This window comes from Trachurus trachurus, assembly GCF_905171665.1.
Source record: "Trachurus trachurus genome assembly, chromosome: 16".
Classification (NCBI taxonomy): domain Eukaryota; kingdom Metazoa; phylum Chordata; class Actinopteri; order Carangiformes; family Carangidae; genus Trachurus; species Trachurus trachurus.
The window spans coordinates 3,823,829-3,845,017 of NC_139902.1; positions in this window are offsets into that span (position 1 = coordinate 3,823,829).

The window sequence follows — 21,189 nt, forward strand, 5'->3', positions numbered from 1 at the left end:
CCTCCAGCCGCCCTCGGTCACGCCCCCCTGTTGTCCACAGCAGCCTCTGGACCTCCAGCCGCCCTCGGTCACGCCCCCCTGTCCTCTGAGGTGGATGACAGCACACTGCTGGCAGTGGCCACTCGTTTAGAGGATGAACATCTGATACGTAAGTTTAATTTTGTCATGTCCTTTGTGTGCCCCCCCCCTGAGTTAAGTTGTTTCCTGTTTTACTTTTCTGTAATTCCTGTCTTGTTTTCTTGTGTGTGTCTTTGACCTAGTTTCGTTCCTGTTTTATTTTGAAGTCCTTGTCCTGTCTTCCTGTGTGCCCCCTGCCCTTGATTGCCTAATGTGTCTCACCTGTGCTGACTGCACCACCTGTGTCTCCCTTGTGTATTTAGCTCAGTGTCTCCCTTTGTCTGTGTTATTTGCTCCCATGTTCCTGTGTTTCCCTGTGCTGCCAGTCAGTTAAATGAATGATGAAGAAAAAATGAGTCAAGTAAAGTGAATTTGCATTTGTTTATTAATGTGTTTATTTCCTTGTTTTTTTTTTTTTTTTTTCTCCAGCTCAACGAGTCTGTCTTCCAGCCGGCTGGATAAAAATCTTGCCAGAGGTGGACCAGAGGTGGATTGCCAAGGCTCTGTTCAGGTGGTCAGCCCAGGGCCACCCTGAGCTTGACTTCAGTAGAGTGGACAGACTTTGGTGGCATCCACCACCAGTGCCGCTGAAGATCTGTCGGACCCCTACCCTGGAGAACTACTTCGGCCACCCTCTGCTGCTGTGGATGCCAAGGAAGTTGTGGCAGGTGAAACTCACCTGTCCGCACGAGGGCTGCGACAAAGTACAGCTGTCCTCAGCTGGCCTTCACCAGAAGGTCAGGCAGGTGGTGGGTGTGGGGAAGATGTACTTTGTCGCTTCAGAGTACCTCGCCTGCCGCAACTGCAAGAGGAAGGTCATCAGCTGGAGCCATGCCATCGTCTCCCAGCTCGATGTCGGCCACAGGGTGCAGTTCCCTTGCATCCTGACGTCTAAACTTGCCTGTGACACCGAGGTGGCAAGTTTAATGCGTCAGCGAGGCCTGGGAAACAGCAGCAGCCAGATCCAGAAGAAGCTGCTGGAGCGTCACACTGAGGTCTGGTTGCATAAGACTGTCCAGTACCTCACTGACTGCAAGGGGATTGCCAGCGCTGTCAGGTCAGGCCTGATCCTGCCCCTCACATTTGAGCCAGTACCTGCAATGCCAGTCGTCCCAAAACACCGGTGGCTGATGCAGGTGTACGCCCAGGATGTCCTGCAGAGGCTGGAGGAGATCAAGGCCAGCATAACATCGCTGTACGGTCGGATTCTGAAAATGGATTCGACCAAGAAGATCGCCCGAAAGCTCGCAGGACACAGCTACGGGACGGCTACCTGGGCAACAAATGTGGGGAACGAGTACGGACAGGTCATCGTGTCCGTGCTCACTGCCAGTGAGGGTTTCGGTCTTGGGCCGATGATCGAAGGCCTCATCGGAAGATACAGAGTGGCTGGGGTGGCTCCTCCTGAGGTGCTGTATGTCGACCGCGACTGCTGCGGGAACACTCTCCTGAGGAGAATGTTTGAAGAGTGGGGGGAGATGACTATCCAGTTGGACATATGGCACTTTATGCGAAGGTTTGCCGTGGGCTGCACCACCGACTCCCACCAACTCTACGCCACCTTTATGAGTCGCCTCAGCCACTCAATCTTCATGTGGGACCAGGACGACCTGACGGCGCTGAAGGAGGCCAAGCGTGCAGAGCTGGAAGCTGAGCGCAAACATCCGTCTGAGGCTGATGTCATGCGCTCCATCAGCCGCAGCGAGCTCGCTCTGCACTGCCGCAGAACCACCCGTGGGGCCCAGGAGACACTGGCTCTGATCGAGGAGCTCATCCAGGCCTTTGATGGTGATGCAGGCCGTGATACGCTGGGGGTCCCTCTGATCAACTCGGCCCGGATGAGAGAGATCCTCAAGTCGCAGCGGAAGCACGTTGCCTGCATCCAGGATCCTCCAGGTGTACAGCTGTACACGCAGACGGGCTCTCTTGTGAAAGGAGGGCACCGTCTGCCGACGTACCGCTGTGCAAGAGGGTCGACGTCTCTGGAGTCCTTCCATCTACACATGAACCGGTTCATCCCAGGTAAATATACAAATCCTTTTTCTACTAACTTCATTAAAATAGTGAACTATGATTATTTTTAATTAATAATTTAATTGTAACAACAATTAATAATTGTCCCCCCCTCCCCATTTTAATTTTCCTTACAGGTACCCTGGCAAGTGACACCTTCTTCCAGGCGTACCTTCTGGATGGGCTCGCAAGGTGGAACGATGACCGGGCTGCTGCAGCAACCAGCGATGTCCAACAGCCACAATCGTACAGTCATCTTCTCCGCCATGCTGTCAACACCCTGGCAGAGGAGGTTATGGGCGAGAAGATGATCTGTTACGTGGGGCCGAGAAAATACACTGGTAGGTGACTATTATATTATTTTTTTTGACATTTTCATTCAAGTTTATAAAAATCATTCCAGAGATGGGGACTCGAGTTTGCGACTCGAACTCGAGTCGCACTTAAGTCGCACCCACAGAGACTTCAGACTTGACTTGGACTCGTGCCCTAAAGACTTCAGACTCGACTCGGACTCGTGTTTTGAGACTCGTGAACAATCTTTATTTTTTTTGGCTCGTGTCTCCCTCCTGACAGGACAACCGACAATCTTTTTTTTTCTTTTTCTTTTTTTTGTTTTGCCGTTAACGCACCACTAGCGGAGCAGCGCCACATGACCGGTAACGTTATTCAGATGGAGGTTAGATCTTCATATTGAACTCCTACAGAGTGCAGCCAAACACCAGTGTCTAAAGAGAGAGGAACAGCAGAGCTCCTCTGACAGCGCAGTCAGCTGCTGCGGGTGAGTGACAGGTGACTGTGAACTGGCTTTTTTTTCTTTTTAATAGCGGCACCGTCCGTAGCCTACATGCACAACGCCCGTTTGTTGTGAAACTTTCCTTCACGGGGACTAGCTGCTGAATAACGGGCACATATCAGGCTATTGTAGGCTAAATCCTGCTGTTTATTTATGTTTTTGCTGCGAAATATGACTGAAGGCTCGTATGGAAGTCTGTACGTGTCGACACGCCCCCATGAGTTGACGGAGCTAGGCTAATTAAAAAAGTAATAACAACGATGCGGATCCAGAAAGGTTTTGCTGCACATAAAGATGTGACTATACCACCCAGATCTAATGACCTATAATTAACAGCCTAAATCATTTTCCATGTTGTTCATCTGGGTTTTCTGAATTCAACAAAGCAAAAAAAGAGAGAAAAGGCCAGTGCAGAGGGACAGAGCAGCCTTGATTATTTCTTGACTCAGAATACAGTTTCCTTTAAAGGAAAGCTTTCATTGTGTGTTTTCTTCATATTGCATTGCAATATCCTGTTTAAAGTGATCATATAATAAACAACTAATCAATACTGTATAGATAAAGGAGTGATAATAATACAGTAAATGCTTTGAATCTCTTACATATAGCTGTGCAGTATCTTTAGTAGACCGGATAGCAGCAGATGATAGAAGGGTCATTACAACCAGAAGAGACAGGAGACTTTTATTTTTTAGAGACTTGAGACTTGACTTGGACTCGTGACCAAAGACTTGAGACTTGATGAAGTCTCACCCCTCAAAGACTTGAGACTTGACTTGGACTCGTGACCAAAGACTTGAGACTTGACTTGGACTTGCAAAAAAAGACTTGTGAACATCTCTGAATCATTCTATTCTGTCCTCAGTGTGTGCGTCCACAAATTGACAGATAGCAAACATTGTCCAGAGTTGAATGAGCTTTAATGACGTCTTCATTCTCATGAACATTTATTGTAAAACTGAAATGACAAGAGATACTTGCTAATTATTAAATTGTTACCAAATTATCATAATATATTCACAAAGAACACAATGCAAGCTAAATAGCTGCAGTTGTGGCTCACTGCTACTTTAGCTACTCTTAAACGCCACTAGGGGGAGTAGGCAATACAACTACAAAACTTAACATAACAGTAGGATTTTGTAATTATTTAAGTTAGAGTCCACAGAAAAAACACTCCAAAAAACTCGGTGACTTTAAAACAACAGGACAGAACATAACACATTCTAACACTCACTTACTATATATTGTCCTGATATGTTGTCTAATTGTTTCTCAATGGTTTTTATATTTTAAAGGTGAGCTGTTGGGCATTGAGTACCTGTACCACCAAACAGGGAAAGTGCTGCAGGACTACAAGTCCGCGATAGAGGAGTCTGAGACATCAGATGTTGCTGTGGAGGTGGATGAAGGATGTGTGGAGGTTGAGGACTTTCAAGACGTCACTGTCCCGACCTTTGCCACAGAAAGAGCACCTCCTGTGTCCACACAATCTGCAGCATCTGTGGTTCCTCCATCACCTGTGACATCACCGCCTGTGGTCGTCCCTCCTCCATCGCCTGTGGTCGTGCCTCCATCACGGTCTGTGATTGTCCCTCCTCCATCACGGTCTGTGATTGTCCCTCCTCCATCGCGGTCTGTGATTGTCCCTCCTCCATCACGGTCTGTGATTGTCCCTCCATCGCCTGTGACATCACCGTCTGTAGTTGTCCCTCCATGGCCTGTGACATCACTGTCTGCGCTTGTCCCTCCATCACCTGTGACATCACCATCTGCCCTTGTCCCTCCATCACCTGTGACATCACCATCTGCCCTTGTCCCTCCATCACCTGTGACATCACCATCTGCCCTTGTCCCTCCATCACCTGTGACATCACCATCTGCGCTTGTCCCTCCATCACCTGTGACATCACCATCTGCGGTCCCTCCCGTACTTCCTCCTGGAGCACATAGCTGTGAGTTTTACTAGAGTATTAATATAGTTTTGGTATTTGTTGTCATAGAAATGTAATCGTCATAAAGATAATAACACAACTTTCAACTTAATATTTACCTTCTTCTTTCCCCAGTGGACCAGTTAATGGCAGAAGCGTCCATTTCACATGATGTAAGGCCCAGGTTCCTTTTTTAAATTTATATTTTTGTAGTCTGTGCTTTCATGGGATTAATAGTATTATTGCTACTATCAAATGTTCTAAAACTATCTTTCATTTTAGGATTCGGTTGGACCAGACAATGTTGAGGGCTATGGAGCAGTGCAGGACTTGGCTGAGTTTCTGGTTGGCCTCAGAGACCACCGTCTGGCCTTGACAGGACAAGAAGGTGGTGATGACCTGGTCACAACCAGGTCATCACCCTGTGGCAGGCGTTGGGGGAGTATGACAAAAAAAAGACTGTTTACCGTCCACGTCACCAGGCCACCCTAAAGCAGGGCCACTAAAAAGATTGTGGCACCAGGTGTAGAGAGCACCAAAAGGTATGTTAAATTAAGTTAACACAGCGACTTGATTGTCTAAACATCTTTAAAGAAAATGACACTGATTAACTATACTAAAGATAGAGATGATATTTCAAAGCTTATCTTGTCAGCTTATCTTCCTGGGGTCCATTACATATGATGCACAATAACAACTTAAACAAATAGGAACATTCATTAAAAAAGAAGACAGACAACAAAACATTGAAGACTAAATAAGAAAAACAGAACAAACAAAAAGGCATAATTGAACAATAACACCACAGAGTAAGGATCACACGTTGATTACACACTTGTATATTATTGATAATGATATATGTATTCTGTCATTTTCAGGTGTTTCATTGGGGCTCACAGTCCTGCACAGTGGCCTGACTGTAACAGAGTGGTAGAGGCCATCTTTGTAAGGCTTTGTGCACTGTACCCCAATGCTGTGCGGTGTGAGGGAGTGAGGATGTCTCGTTTTACGATGGTGGCGCGTGTGTACAAGCACATCCGGGAATGCATCGTCACCAATGCGAAAGTGATGACTGACACCACTCTCCAGCTCCCAGAAGTCAATGCTGCAACAGTGACACAATGGTGAGTACATTAGAATACTCGATATCCTTTCCATTTCATATCAGTTTGTATTCCAGCAGTAATCAGTTTTCATGACATGATGGCTGGCTCAGTAAATGACATGTAAATCTAAATGAAGCAGCCATTTTACAAAAGCAATAATCAGGCTGAAACTTGTGCACACCGGCACGGACGGACAGGTGCGTAGGAGAAGACCAGGTGGTCGAGTAACATGAGAAAAAGCTCCCGCACACTGTCATCACTTGCAGAGGTTTTATTGAACAACGTTTCGGTCCTGAGACCTTCGTCAGGTACTGAAGGTGTGTGTGAGGGAGGAGGCGGTATAAATAACCTCGGCACCAATCAGCGTCCTCACGTGACAACACCCCAGAGAAAAAAAGTTACACACAGTGTCAACAAAATATACACATTATATCAAAATACACATTACATTACAGAATCTCATACATTAGGAAAAAATCGAATAATTAAGAATTTTTTAAGGTTTTTTAAGATTATTTAAGACCCTGAGGGGCACTCGGGGAGACACAGAATATAGAAAAAATCTCTAGAAAAACATCTTTGATAACGATTTAAGTAGCCTACAAATCTGAAATAGGCCTGCATGTGAGGAGACCGAACAAGACATCACCCACATCGAAAATCACATCATATCATATCGAAAGTATCGAAAATGCAAACATAATTCATTTACTATAAACATTAGACATTTTTACAAATTACTTCACATTTCTTAACAATTTTTAAGCCAAAGAGGGGAGTTAGGAAGAAACATATCAAAATTATTACAAACACACATGAAGAGGCAAATCATCATTCAGACCTCTAGGTGACAGAGTCTGTAAGTGGTAAATCCAGAATGCTTCACGACGTTTTAACAGCAAGTCATGATCCCCCCCCCTGCGTGGTGGGACTACTTTTTCGATACCACAGAAGCGCAGGGAGGAGATGTCATGTCTGGCGTCATTGAAATGGACTGCTACCGGGTATTCCCTATCATTCCGGCGTATAGAGCTTTTGTGCTCACTAATGCGCTGTTTTAATTTTCTTATGGTTTTACCCACATACACTAGACCACACGGACAAGAAAGAATATACACAACATGCGTGGCATCGCATGTGATAATGCTGTTGATGGGGAACTTCTTGTTTGTGTGAGGATGGCTGAAGTGGTGGGTTTTGTATGTGTTGTTACATTGGGCACAGTGGCCACAGCGATAGTTGCCAGTGGGAAGGGGGTGTATGAGACGTTGTTGTAGCTGCGTGGGTTGCTGGTTAGTGACGTCAGCGTGAACCAGTAAATCTCTCAAGTTTTTACCCCTCTTGTACACAAATAACGGCAGATCTTTAAACGAAGAAGACAATTCTGGGTCTGACTGTAGAATGTGCCAATGTTTTTTAAAAACAGGTTTTATGACATGTGACAGGGGAGAAAACGAGGTAATACAGGTGACAGAAAAACTCTTTTCTTTTTTCTGACTTTTTTTCAATAAGTCAGAGCGAGTTTTTTTCAGGACGGTTTCATAAGCTTTCTGAATCCATTCCTCAGGATACCCACGCTGGACAAATCTAGCTCTCATGTCCATCGCTTTCTCTGTAAAATCTTCGGTGGTCTGACAGATCCTCCTAAGTCTACAAAACTGACTTTTAGGGAGACCCCTCTTCAATGGGGTAGGATGAAAACTGTTCGCCAGCAGGAGTGTGTTTCTGTCAGTATCCTTACGATATAAGGTAGTTGTGAGAGTACCATTTGTATTGCTGACCCACATGTCCAAAAAATGTACTCTCTCCTGGCTATAGTCCACAGTGAATTGAAGATTACTATTAAAACAGTTCAATAATGCAACAAAGTCGCGTAGTTCATTCAGATTGCCTTGATATAAACAAAATACATCGTCAATATACCTGTACCATTTGAGAATTCTGGGCAAATGTGTGTTTTGTTCAGGATTCAAAACAAAGTCTCTCTCAAAAAAGCCCACATAAAGGTTTGCATAGTTGGGCGCACAAATAGAACCCATACTAGTGCCGGACACTTGTAAATAAAAATCACCATTAAAGCAAAAATAGTTCTTTTTCATAACTAGACTGGCCAGGTCAATGATAAACTGATTAGGCGGGACCGATGTATTGTCCCGATCTTGAAGATAAAAACTTAAAGCATCCAGACCACCGTCATGTGGTATATTAGTGTACAAGCTGGCAATATCTAAAGTTACCAAAAAGACACTGTCAGGGAGATCAGTTATGCTCGCGATTTTGTGAATAAAATCAGTCGAGTCTTTTATGTAAGTAGGTAAAGAATGGACATATGGTTTAATGAAAAAATCAACAAACTCTGATAAAGGGGACAGTAGTGAATTCGTTTGAGCAACAATAGGACGGCCAGGAGGATCAATGAGGGATTTATGTATTTTAGGCAAGGTGTAGAATACAGGGCGTATAGGATGCTGACAATACAAAAAATCAAACTCAATTTTTGTAATCCAACCTTGTAATCTGGCCTCTTCCAAGTAAGAATGCACCTCCTGCTGGAATGAACTGGTGGGGTCGGAGAGCAGGCGTTTATAGAATTTGGAATTAGACAACTGTGACATAATCTCTGCATGATATTTATTTACATCTTGGACACAAATGCCACCACCTTTATCCGCAGGTTTGATCACAATGTCTTTGTCAGCAATCAGTTCATTCAGTGCCGTCTCTTCACATGCAGTAAGGTTACGTGAAACATGTGGAGGTGGTTTGTTCTTTTTCATAATGTCTAGTTCCACTAACCTGCAGAAAGTATTAATAGATGCATTTGTAACATTCGGGCAAAACAAACTCTTGGGTCTAAAGGGGGTGGAGGCAGTGCTGGAAGTGTTGACAGGACTTTTAGAAAAAAAAAATGTCTCAATTTAATCTGTCTGAAACATCTGAACAGCTCTACCTTTAAACCAAACGTATTGACCCCTGAGGTGGGAACAAATGATAAGCCCTTTGATAGAAGTGACAGCTGTTCATTCGATAGTGCCTTGGAGGAGATATTAATTACCGTGTCTGTCTGAGGCTGCGTGTCCATGGACGGTCTGGTCTTGGATGACCGCTTGCCTCTCCTACATCTTTTTGGCCTGTTCTCTTGTGTCTCCCTCGTCCTCCTAAAAAAGAGGCCGCGTGTGGAGGACCACTGGAGTCGCTATCGAAGGTGAACTCACTCTCGGAGGTGTCCATTGCAGGAGTACGGCCACTGCTCCGTGCGAATGCTCCGGGACCACCGCTGCGTCCTGGCTCGTTCCTGCGTCCTGGCGCGCCCCCGCGTCTTTGCGCACCACGACGTAAATGAATTATGAATTATGTTTGCATTTTCGATACTTTCGATATGATATGATGTGATTTTCGATGTGGGTGATGTCTTGTTCGGTCTCCTCACATGCAGGCCTATTTCAGATTTGTAGGCTACTTAAATCGTTATCAAAGATGTTTTTCTAGAGATTTTTTCTATATTCTGTGTCTCCCCGAGTGCCCCTCAGGGTCTTAAATAATCTTAAAAAACCTTAAAAAATTCTTAATTATTCGATTTTTTCCTAATGTATGAGATTCTGTAATGTAATGTGTATTTTGATATAATGTGTATATTTTGTTGACACTGTGTGTAACTTTTTTTCTCTGGGGTGTTGTCACGTGAGGACGCTGATTGGTGCCGAGGTTATTTATACCGCCTCCTCCCTCACACACACCTTCAGTACCTGACGAAGGTCTCAGGACCGAAACGTTGTTCAATAAAACCTCTGCAAGTGATGACAGTGTGCGGGAGCTTTTTCTCATGTTACTCGACCACCTGGTCTTCTCCTACGCACCTGTCCGTCCGTGCCGGTGTGCACAAGTTTCAGCCTGGTTTTGTCTCAGCCGGCTGAGTTCCGGCTTCTCCTTGTTGCACCCGACTCACTTGCAAGTAATCAGTTATCCCTATTCTGGAGGATGGGCTCCTTTCAAGAGATCAACGCGCTCACCTAAAATTGCGCAACTGTTTTCGAATTCACCGAGGAGGATGCCCACAGAATACTCATACCGAATCACGGAATGGAGAGATCCATATCCTCAGAAGACCTGAGGGTCAAAGCAGAGAGATTGCACCTGAAAGAAACACGTCTCCGGATGCACGGCTCCACTTTGAGCGAGTATTGGAGAAACAAAAAAATCCCGAGGGGTTTACGCATCCAGAAAGCTCCCACGTTTGGGAAAGTAGATGAAACTTTCACCAAAAGATGGGGAGAAATTCTGAACAAATGTTCTCTGGACCTCATGCTGCTTATTATTGAACATGTATCCACTGCAGCACAGGAGGTAAAGACTGAGATTCAGGAACTAGAAGAGAGCCTTAAACAACAGTTTGGCACCGAGTTCTCTACCATAGAAAAATCTATAAAAGACTCTGTTGACAAATACAAAGATAAACTACAGTCCATCAAGCTGAAGAAATACAGACGTGACACAGAGGATTATCTCAGAAATGAGGTGTATCACTGGGAGACAAAGGAACACGTGGCACCCTCCCAGCCAGCATGGACCCAGGGACGTCGTGGTGCGCAAAGACGCGGGGGCGCGCCAGGACGCAGGAACGAGCCAGGACGCAGCGGTGGTCCCGGAGCATTCGCACGGAGCAGTGGCCGTACTCCTGCAATGGACACCTCCGAGAGTGAGTTCACCTTCGATAGCGACTCCAGTGGTCCTCCACACGCGGCCTCTTTTTTAGGAGGACGAGGGAGACACAAGAGAACAGGCCAAAAAGATGTAGGAGAGGCAAGCGGTCATCCAAGACCAGACCGTCCATGGACACGCAGCCTCAGACAGACACGGTAATTAATATCTCCTCCAAGGCACTATCGAATGAACAGCTGTCACTTCTATCAAAGGGCTTATCATTTGTTCCCACCTCAGGGGTCAATACGTTTGGTTTAAAGGTAGAGCTGTTCAGATGTTTCAGACAGATTAAATTGAGACATTTTTTTTCTAAAAGTCCTGTCAACACTTCCAGCACTGCCTCCACCCCCTTTAGACCCAAGAGTTTGTTTTGCCCGAATGTTACAAATGCATCTATTAATACTTTCTGCAGGTTAGTGGAACTAGACATTATGAAAAAGAACAAACCACCTCCACATGTTTCACGTAACCTTACTGCATGTGAAGAGACGGCACTGAATGAACTGATTGCTGACAAAGACATTGTGATCAAACCTGCGGATAAAGGTGGTGGCATTTGTGTCCAAGATGTAAATAAATATCATGCAGAGATTATGTCACAGTTGTCTAATTCCAAATTCTATAAACGCCTGCTCTCCGACCCCACCAGTTCATTCCAGCAGGAGGTGCATTCTTACTTGGAAGAGGCCAGATTACAAGGTTGGATTACAAAAATTGAGTTTGATTTTTTGTATTGTCAGCATCCTATACGCCCTGTATTCTACACCTTGCCTAAAATACATAAATCCCTCATTGATCCTCCTGGCCGTCCTATTGTTGCTCAAACGAATTCACTACTGTCCCCTTTATCAGAGTTTGTTGATTTTTTCATTAAACCATATGTCCATTCTTTACCTACTTACATAAAAGACTCGACTGATTTTATTCACAAAATCGCGAGCATAACTGATCTCCCTGACAGTGTCTTTTTGGTAACTTTAGATATTGCCAGCTTGTACACTAATATACCACATGACGGTGGTCTGGATGCTTTAAGTTTTTATCTTCAAGATCGGGACAATACATCGGTCCCGCCTAATCAGTTTATCATTGACCTGGCCAGTCTAGTTATGAAAAAGAACTATTTTTGCTTTAATGGTGATTTTTATTTACAAGTGTCCGGCACTAGTATGGGTTCTATTTGTGCGCCCAACTATGCAAACCTTTATGTGGGCTTTTTTGAGAGAGACTTTGTTTTGAATCCTGAACAAAACACACATTTGCCCAGAATTCTCAAATGGTACAGGTATATTGACGATGTATTTTGTTTATATCAAGGCAATCTGAATGAACTACGCGACTTTGTTGCATTATTGAACTGTTTTAATAGTAATCTTCAATTCACTGTGGACTATAGCCAGGAGAGAGTACATTTTTTGGACATGTGGGTCAGCAATACAAATGGTACTCTCACAACTACCTTATATCGTAAGGATACTGACAGAAACACACTCCTGCTGGCGAACAGTTTTCATCCTACCCCATTGAAGAGGGGTCTCCCTAAAAGTCAGTTTTGTAGACTTAGGAGGATCTGTCAGACCACCGAAGATTTTACAGAGAAAGCGATGGACATGAGAGCTAGATTTGTCCAGCGTGGGTATCCTGAGGAATGGATTCAGAAAGCTTATGAAACCGTCCTGAAAAAAACTCGCTCTGACTTATTGAAAAAAAGTCAGAAAAAAGAAAAGAGTTTTTCTGTCACCTGTATTACCTCGTTTTCTCCCCTGTCACATGTCATAAAACCTGTTTTTAAAAAACATTGGCACATTCTACAGTCAGACCCAGAATTGTCTTCTTCGTTTAAAGATCTGCCGTTATTTGTGTACAAGAGGGGTAAAAACTTGAGAGATTTACTGGTTCACGCTGACGTCACTAACCAGCAACCCACGCAGCTACAACAACGTCTCATACACCCCCTTCCCACTGGCAACTATCGCTGTGGCCACTGTGCCCAATGTAACAACACATACAAAACCCACCACTTCAGCCATCCTCACACAAACAAGAAGTTCCCCATCAACAGCATTATCACATGCGATGCCACGCATGTTGTGTATATTCTTTCTTGTCCGTGTGGTCTAGTGTATGTGGGTAAAACCATAAGAAAATTAAAACAGCGCATTAGTGAGCACAAAAGCTCTATACGCCGGAATGATAGGGAATACCCGGTAGCAGTCCATTTCAATGACGCCAGACATGACATCTCCTCCCTGCGCTTCTGTGGTATCGAAAAAGTAGTCCCACCACGCAGGGGGGGGGATCATGACTTGCTGTTAAAACGTCGTGAAGCATTCTGGATTTACAACTTACAGACTCTGTCACCTAGAGGTCTGAATGATGATTTGCCTCTTCATGTGTGTTTGTAATAATTTTGATATGTTTCTTCCTAACTCCCCTCTTTGGCTTAAAAATTGTTAAGAAATGTGAAGTAATTTGTAAAAATGTCTAATGTTTATAGTAAATGAATTATGTTTGCATTTTCGATACTTTCGATATGATATGATGTGATTTTCGATGTGGGTGATGTCTTGTTCGGTCTCCTCACATGCAGGCCTATTTCAGATTTGTAGGCTACTTAAATCGTTATCAAAGATGTTTTTCTAGAGATTTTTTCTATATTCTGTGTCTCCCCGAGTGCCCCTCAGGGTCTTAAATAATCTTAAAAAACCTTAAAAAATTCTTAATTATTCGATTTTTTCCTAATGTATGAGATTCTGTAATGTAATGTGTATTTTGATATAATGTGTATATTTTGTTGACACTGTGTGTAACTTTTTTTCTCTGGGGTGTTGTCACGTGAGGACGCTGATTGGTGCCGAGGTTATTTATACCGCCTCCTCCCTCACACACACCTTCAGTACCTGACGAAGGTCTCAGGACCGAAACGTTGTTCAATAAAACCTCTGCAAGTGATGACAGTGTGCGGGAGCTTTTTCTCACAAAAGCAATAATAAAAATCTGATGAGTTGTTCTGTGATCACAGCTTTGTCATGCTGTTATATCTTAGTCATCAAGTAGCAATTGATTTTAATTCTCTTGTGTTTTGGGTATTATCAAATTGGAATATTATTGTGTATTATTAAAAGCATGTTAATATTGGTGGTTTTATGTTTTCACAGGTTCAGCAGGCGTGGCAGGTCACAGGAGCAAAGCATTTTACAGCAGGGTATCCAAGCTCCACAAGCACCCATGCAAGCACCTGAAAAGCTTCCTGCAGCAATGCAAAAAGTACCAACTCTGCATCCTGTCACTTTAGCTGAGCCTCACCTGTTCATCCTGCCACCAAACACTGCTGGGCAGGCGACGCTTAAAGGACGTCCACAAGCTTCAGCCATTGCACCAGCACCGCCTGTCTCTCTCCCCTTCATTTTTCCTTCTGCGCAGCTTCCTCCAGTGCCAGGACCCTGCACATTCCAAGGGCAGCAGTCTGCACCTGGAATGTTCTTCAACCTCTCTCTTCCTTCAACTTCTCTTCCTTCATCTCTTCCTTCAACTACACCATCAACTCAAATGCAGGAATCTGTCCCGTACACCACCCAGCAGTACAGAAAGAGGAAAGAAGAAAGGGAGCACAGTGGCACTGTGACCAGGAAGTACAGAAAGAAGACGGACGTCATCCTTTGCAGCAAGTGCAGTCAGGAGAGGAAGCCACCATCACATCTCCAGTACTTTGGAAACTGGTACTGTGAGAAGTCTGAGACTCAGACATACAGTGAATGGAGGGCTGTGCTGGAGCAGCGGGGTTATGGGAGAAAAAGGGAATGACGACCCTCCAGCTTAAAATGTTTATTTTATTTACATGCAGTGGGAGTTTATATTGCACTTTCATTCAGTTCAAGTTGTTCAAGAGAGAGTTCCAAAAAGTAGTTTTAAATTGATGTATAGTTCTTAATTCTATCTTTGCTCATTTCCCTTTTTTTTTTTTTTTTCTTTGACTTGCCTCCACTTGTCCCCTGTAGCCATAGGTCAGAGGACTGGGTCTCCTCTGACCATCACTGCTATAGCTCAGGACTGCGTCTGACCCACACTGCTACAGTTCAGGACTGGGCCTCCTCTGACCATCACTGCTATAGTTCAGGCCCAGTCCTGACCCACACTGCCATAGGTCAGAGGACTGGGTCTCCTCTGACCTATGGCAGTGTGGGTCAGGACTGGGCCTGACCATCACTGTTAAGTTCAGGACTGGGCCTCCTCTGACCATCACCATCACTGCTATAGTTCAGGACTGGGCCTCCTCTGACCATCACTGCTATAGTTCAGGACTGGGCCTCCTCTGACCATCACCATCACTGCTATAGTTCAGGACTGGGCCTCCTCTGACCATCACTGCTATAGTTCAGGACTGGGCCTCCTCTGACCATCACAGCTATAGATCAGGACTAGGTCTGACCCACACTGCCATAGTGGGTCAGGACTGGGCCTGGCCATCACTGCTATAGTTCAGGACACTGCCATAGGTCGGAGGACTCCTCTAAACCTGCCATGCGTCTCACTTGTTTGTTTGTGTCTTTGTTACGCATCTTATTTTTATATTTAAAATTTTATATTTAGGTTGCTTGTCTTACTATTATATTTATTTCTATTTAATTTATTTCTATTTAATCTTATAGTTATTTAGGTTGCTTGTCTTACTATTATTATTACTTCTATTTTATTTATTTATATTTCATCTTATTGTTATTTAGGTTGCTTGTCTTACTATTATTATTACTTCTATTTTATTTATTTATATTTCATCTTATTGTTATTTAGGTTGCTAATCTTAGCCTACTATTATTATTTATCTTGTGGTGTTGTTGTTGTTGTTGTGCTTCTTGCTATATTAAAAAAAGTATGAAAGTGATTTCTGTGACTTGATTTCTTCATTATCTTTCTATTATTATTATCATTATTTGGTTAGTTGACTTAAATCAAAATCTACAGCTTTTAATACCTGCACAAACTTACACTATGTACTGTAACAATAATCACCATAGAATAGAGAATACTTTATTCATCCCTAGCAGGGAAATTCAAATTAGTCCAGTAGCTCACACAAGAATGACACAAAAAAGATGTACACAAAAAACATTTTAACAAATGTTATATAAAACGATTGCAGCAGGAACAAATGACCTCTTAAATCTTTCAGTTCTGCAGGTCAGGGAGATGAGCCTTTTACTGTGGCTGCTCCTCTGACCTGTGAGGGTTTTGTGTAGAGGGTGTTAATGTATATGTATATGTCATATACACTAACATCAACTGTCACATACATTCCTTAGATTGACTATAGATTTTATAAGCCTGTTTCACATTTCCTCACATCTTTGTGTGTTGGTATGAATGTAAAATACAGAAATAAAATTTCTGTATTTTACATTCATATTACCTTTATTACCATTGTTTATCACTGCTTGAAACAACAACATTATCGTTCATTTTCACAAGGACTGGGCTGTTTGTGTGACAATATTAATGTAAAGTAGTCAAATATGGTAATTTTTACGACATTCATGGCAGTTTTACATCAAATAATGCGAGCAAGCGGGACCCGAAACGGGATTCGATACCGCGGTCCCGTGATGTATTTTCCGACATTTATGGTACCTTTACGTAGACCGACGCGCGCCGGCCTTGGCGCAATGGATAACGCGTCTGACTACGGATCAGAAGATTCTAGGTTCGACTCCTGGCTAGCTCGGTCAACCCTTTAACTGGTCACATGTCTGTCAATAACTTAACCAATTAGAAATCTCAACCCCTTCGCGATGTAAATCAAAACACCTAGCCAAAACTAACCCCCAATTCCAATCCGCCCCCTAAAGACTCAGGCCCTGAACCCTCACTGACTAAAGTGACGTCAGCTCTAAGTGACAGAGTGTGAGAGTCTGTGAGGGTCCAGATTCTGTAAACATGAATGGAACAGCACTTACCCACTCTCACCACACGTTACCTTGACAACAAAATGTTTTTAACTCCGCCCTTGGACCGATAAATTTACTGTAATTTCAATACGCACAAGGTGTGCGAGGGAGGCGGATTCAAAACAAAATATTCCTGGATCAGATCTGATCAAATCATCATCAATAATCACAAACTGCACGTTAACACTGACAGTAAACTTCTTCTTTTCTTTTTATGTATTCCTTTTTTTTGGCTCCTGTCCATTAACAATAAAGAGACTGGCGGAGCTCTCTCTGACTACTCATGTTAATTTCTTTTTGTTTTAACACTTGCGTTCCGACGGCATCCCATGTGTTATGGTTTGACTTCACAACGCTATGAACTGTGGGTAATTCCCCTACCCAAAGTCAGCATCGGTGCTGACTTACGGTAAGGGGGCAGTAAGGGCTCATTCACTGACTCACTGACTTGATGATCTGACAACGGAACAGCCCTCACACACTCACGGACTTCCCGTGAACGCGCCTCTAAGTCAGTGAGTCCGTGAGGGGTCGGATTGGAATTGGGTCTGCGTGCCATAGTTGTGGCCACAGGAAGCCAGCCAAGCCACATGAACTTTAGGATATGACTGGAATTTGTGAAACACTGAGGACCTCCCATGGAGACAAAATAGAAGTCAGGAGCTGGTCAATATGCTGGGTCTTCAAACAACGGCTAAACCTAGTCGCCGTGATCGTATAGTGGTTAGTACTCTGCGTTGTGGCCGCAGCAACCCCGGTTCGAATCCGGGTCACGGCAACTTTGCACAGACTGGTTGTTTTACTTCCTACCGTCCTGTACGTCACTGCATAATATACAACTGTTGACCCTCTATCCTGTGACAACTCAGGTGATCCAACAAGCTGGTCCACTGAGGGCTAGTGGCGCAATGGATAACGCGTCTGACTACGGATCAGAAGATTCTAGGTTCGACTCCTGGCTAGCTCGGTCAACCCTGTAACTGGTCACATGTCTGTCAATAACTTAACCAATTAGAAATCTCTACCCCTTCACAATGTAAATCAAAATAAGCAAGCAAAGCAAATAGTGGCATAGTTGTGGTCACAAGAAGCCACCAAAGTAGCATTAACATGATTTGTAGGATATTGCTTGACTTTGTTTCGGACCAAACACTCTATGTAAGTGATTGCCATCGGAAGATATAACTATTTAAGACTTATATTAACACAAATATTCAGCTTACTTCTGCTTTAACATGATTTGTAGGATATTACTTGACTTTGTGAAACACTGGCCCATGGAGTCGAAACAGAAGTCAGGAGCTGGTAAATATGCTGGGTCTTCAAACAGCTGCTGAACCTAGTCGCCGTGATCGTATAGTGGTTAGTACTCTGCGTTGTGGCCGCAGCAACCCCGGTTCGAATCCGGGTCACGGCAACTTTGCACAGACTGGTTGTTTTACTTCCTACCGTCCTGTACGTCACTGCATAATATACAACTGTTGACCCTCTATCCTGTGACAACTCAGGTGATCCAACAAGCTGGTCCACTGAGGGCTAGTGGCGCAATGGATAACGCGTCTGACTACGGATCAGAAGATTCTAGGTTCGACTCCTGGCTAGCTCGGTCAACCCTTTAACTGGGCACATGTCTGTCAATAACTTAACCAATTAGAAATCTCTACCCCTTCACAATGTAAATCAAAATAAGCAAGCAAAGCAAATAGTGGCATAGTTGTGGTCACAAGAAGCCACCAAAGTAGCATTAACATGATTTGTAGGATATTACTTGACTTTGTTTTGGACCAAACACTCTATGTAAGTGATTGCCATCGGAAGATATAACTATTTAAGACTTATATTAACACAAATATTCAGCTTACTTCTGCTTTAACATGATTTGTAGGATATTACTTGACTTTGTGAAACACTGGCCCATGGAGTCGAAACAGAAGTCAGGAGCTGGTAAATATGCTGGGTCTTCAAACAGCTGCTGAACCTAGTCGCCGTGATCGTATAGTGGTTAGTACTCTGCGTTGTGGCCGCAGCAATCCCGGTTCGAATCCGGGTCACGGTAACTTTGCACAGACTGGTTGTTTTACTTCCTACCGTCCTGTACGTCACTGCATCATATACAACTGTTGACCCTCTATCCTGTGACAACTCAGGTGATCCAACAAGCTGGTCCACTGAGGGCTAGTGGCGCAATGGATAACGCGTCTGACTACGGATCAGAAGATTCTAGATTCGACTCCTGGCTAGCTCGGTCAACCCTTTAACTGTTCACATGTCTGTCAATAACTTAACCAATTAGAAATCTCAACCCCTTCGCGATGTAAATCAAAACACCTAGCCAAAACTAAGTGGCATAGTTGTGGCCACAGGAAGCCAGCAAAGCCACATGAACTTTAGGATATGACTGGAATTTGTGAAACACTGAGGACCACCCATGGAGACAAAATAGAAGTCAGGAGCTGGTCAATATGCTGGGTCTTCAAACAACGGCTAAACCTAGTCGCCGTGATCGTATAGTGGTTAGTACTCTGCGTTGTGGCCGCAGCAACCCCGGTTCGAATCCGGGTCACGGCAACTTTGCACAGACTTGGTTGTTTTACTTCCTACCGTCCTGTACGTCACTGTATAATATACAACTGTTGACCCTCTATCCTGTGACAACTCAGTTGATCCAACAAGCTGGTCCACTGAGGGCTAGTGGCGCAATGGATAACGCGTCTGACTACGGATCAGAAGATTCTAGGTTTGACTCCTGGCTAGCTCGGTCAAACCTTTAACTGGGCACATGTCTGTCAATAACTTAACCAATTAGAAATCTCTACCCCTTCACAATGTAAATCAAAATAAGCAAGCAAAGCAAATAGTGGCATAGTTGTGGTCACAAGAAGCCACCAAAGTAGCATTAACATGATTTGTAGGATATTACTTGACTTTGTTTCGGACCAAACACTCTATGTAAGTGATTGCCATCGGAAGATATAACTATTTAAGACTTATATTAACACAAATATTCAGCTTACTTCTGCTTTAACATGATTTGTAGGATATTACTTGACTTTGTGAAACACTGGCCCATGGAGTCGAAACAGAAGTCAGGAGCTGTAATATGCTGGGTCTTCAAACAGCTGCTGAACCTAGTCGCCGTGATCGTATAGTGGTTAGTACTCTGCGTTGTGGCCGCAGCAACCCCGGTTCGAATCCGGGTCACGGCAACTTTGCACAGACTTGGTTGTTTTACTTCCTACCGTCCTGTACGTCACTGTATAATAGACAACTGTTGACCCTCTATCCTGTGACAACTCAGGTGATCCAACAAGCTGGTCCACTGAGGGCTAGTGGCGCAATGGATAACGCGTCTGACTACGGATCAGAAGATTCTAGGTTCGACTCCTGGCTAGCTCGGTCAACCCTTTAACTGGGCACATGTCTGTTAATAACTTAATCAAATAGAAATCTCAAACCCTTTACAATGTAAACCAAAATAAGCAAGCAAAGCAAATAGTGGCATAGTTGTGGCCACAAGAAGCCACCAAGGTAACATTAACATGATTTGTAGGATATTAATTGACTTTGTGAAACACTGAGGACCGCCCATGGAGACAAAACAGAAGTCAGGAGCTGGTCAATATGCTGGGTCTTCAAACAACTGCTAAACCTAGTCGCCGTGATCGTATAGTGGTTAGTACTCTGCGTTGTGGCCGCAGCAACCCCGGTTCGAATCCGGGTCACGGCAACTTTCCACAGACTGGTTGTTTTACTTCCTACTGTCCTGTACGTCACTGTATAATAGACAACTGTTGACCCTCTATCCTGTGACAACTCAGTTGATCCAACAAGCTGGTCCACTGAGGGCTAGTGGCGCAATGGATAACGCGTCTAACTACCTGCAATATAGCCTATTTGTCTAAATAAAGGTTGAACTGAACTGAATTAAACTAAATTTACAGAGGCCACTCAGGCCCACAACAGAGCAGTGGCAACCAACAGCTCTACAACCAAACGCATTAACTTTTCGTAGGCTACCTGTGTTTCAGAAATCACATGAACAGTAAACCGGGCGTGGAGGGAGAAGCCAGTTGCACACCTGCAGAGTGTATGGGCCTGCCTGTCTTTATGGACCACTCACATACTGTGATACACGCGCCAATATGCTTTGATTGCATACTACACAGCCATGGGTGTAATATAAAAATGTATATTCTTCTTAAAGAGGTGGTATTAGAACTCAGTGTTCTCATAATGCAGTGAGCCACAGTCGGCTCAGACCTACATCTGTGGACACTTCCGTTACTGGCTACTCCCTGGAAAAACCAGCTGTGTGGAGGTAGGCTACCGGAGGAGAGTCTGTCAGTGTACTCTCTTAGCAAACAACTTCATAGACACTTCATGTGAGATTGTGACACCTAGTGGTCATAGTGTGGAATACCCACACAAATATCCAACAGAAAGACCGTTCATGGCTGTAGGTAGTTCATAATCTCAACCTAGCAGTTAGTGTAAAATCTGCCTAGATAGATAGATGAAATAGCATTGAGTAGGTTATAGGCCCAAAGTCTTATTTAATTTAATTCAGTTTATTTGATAGG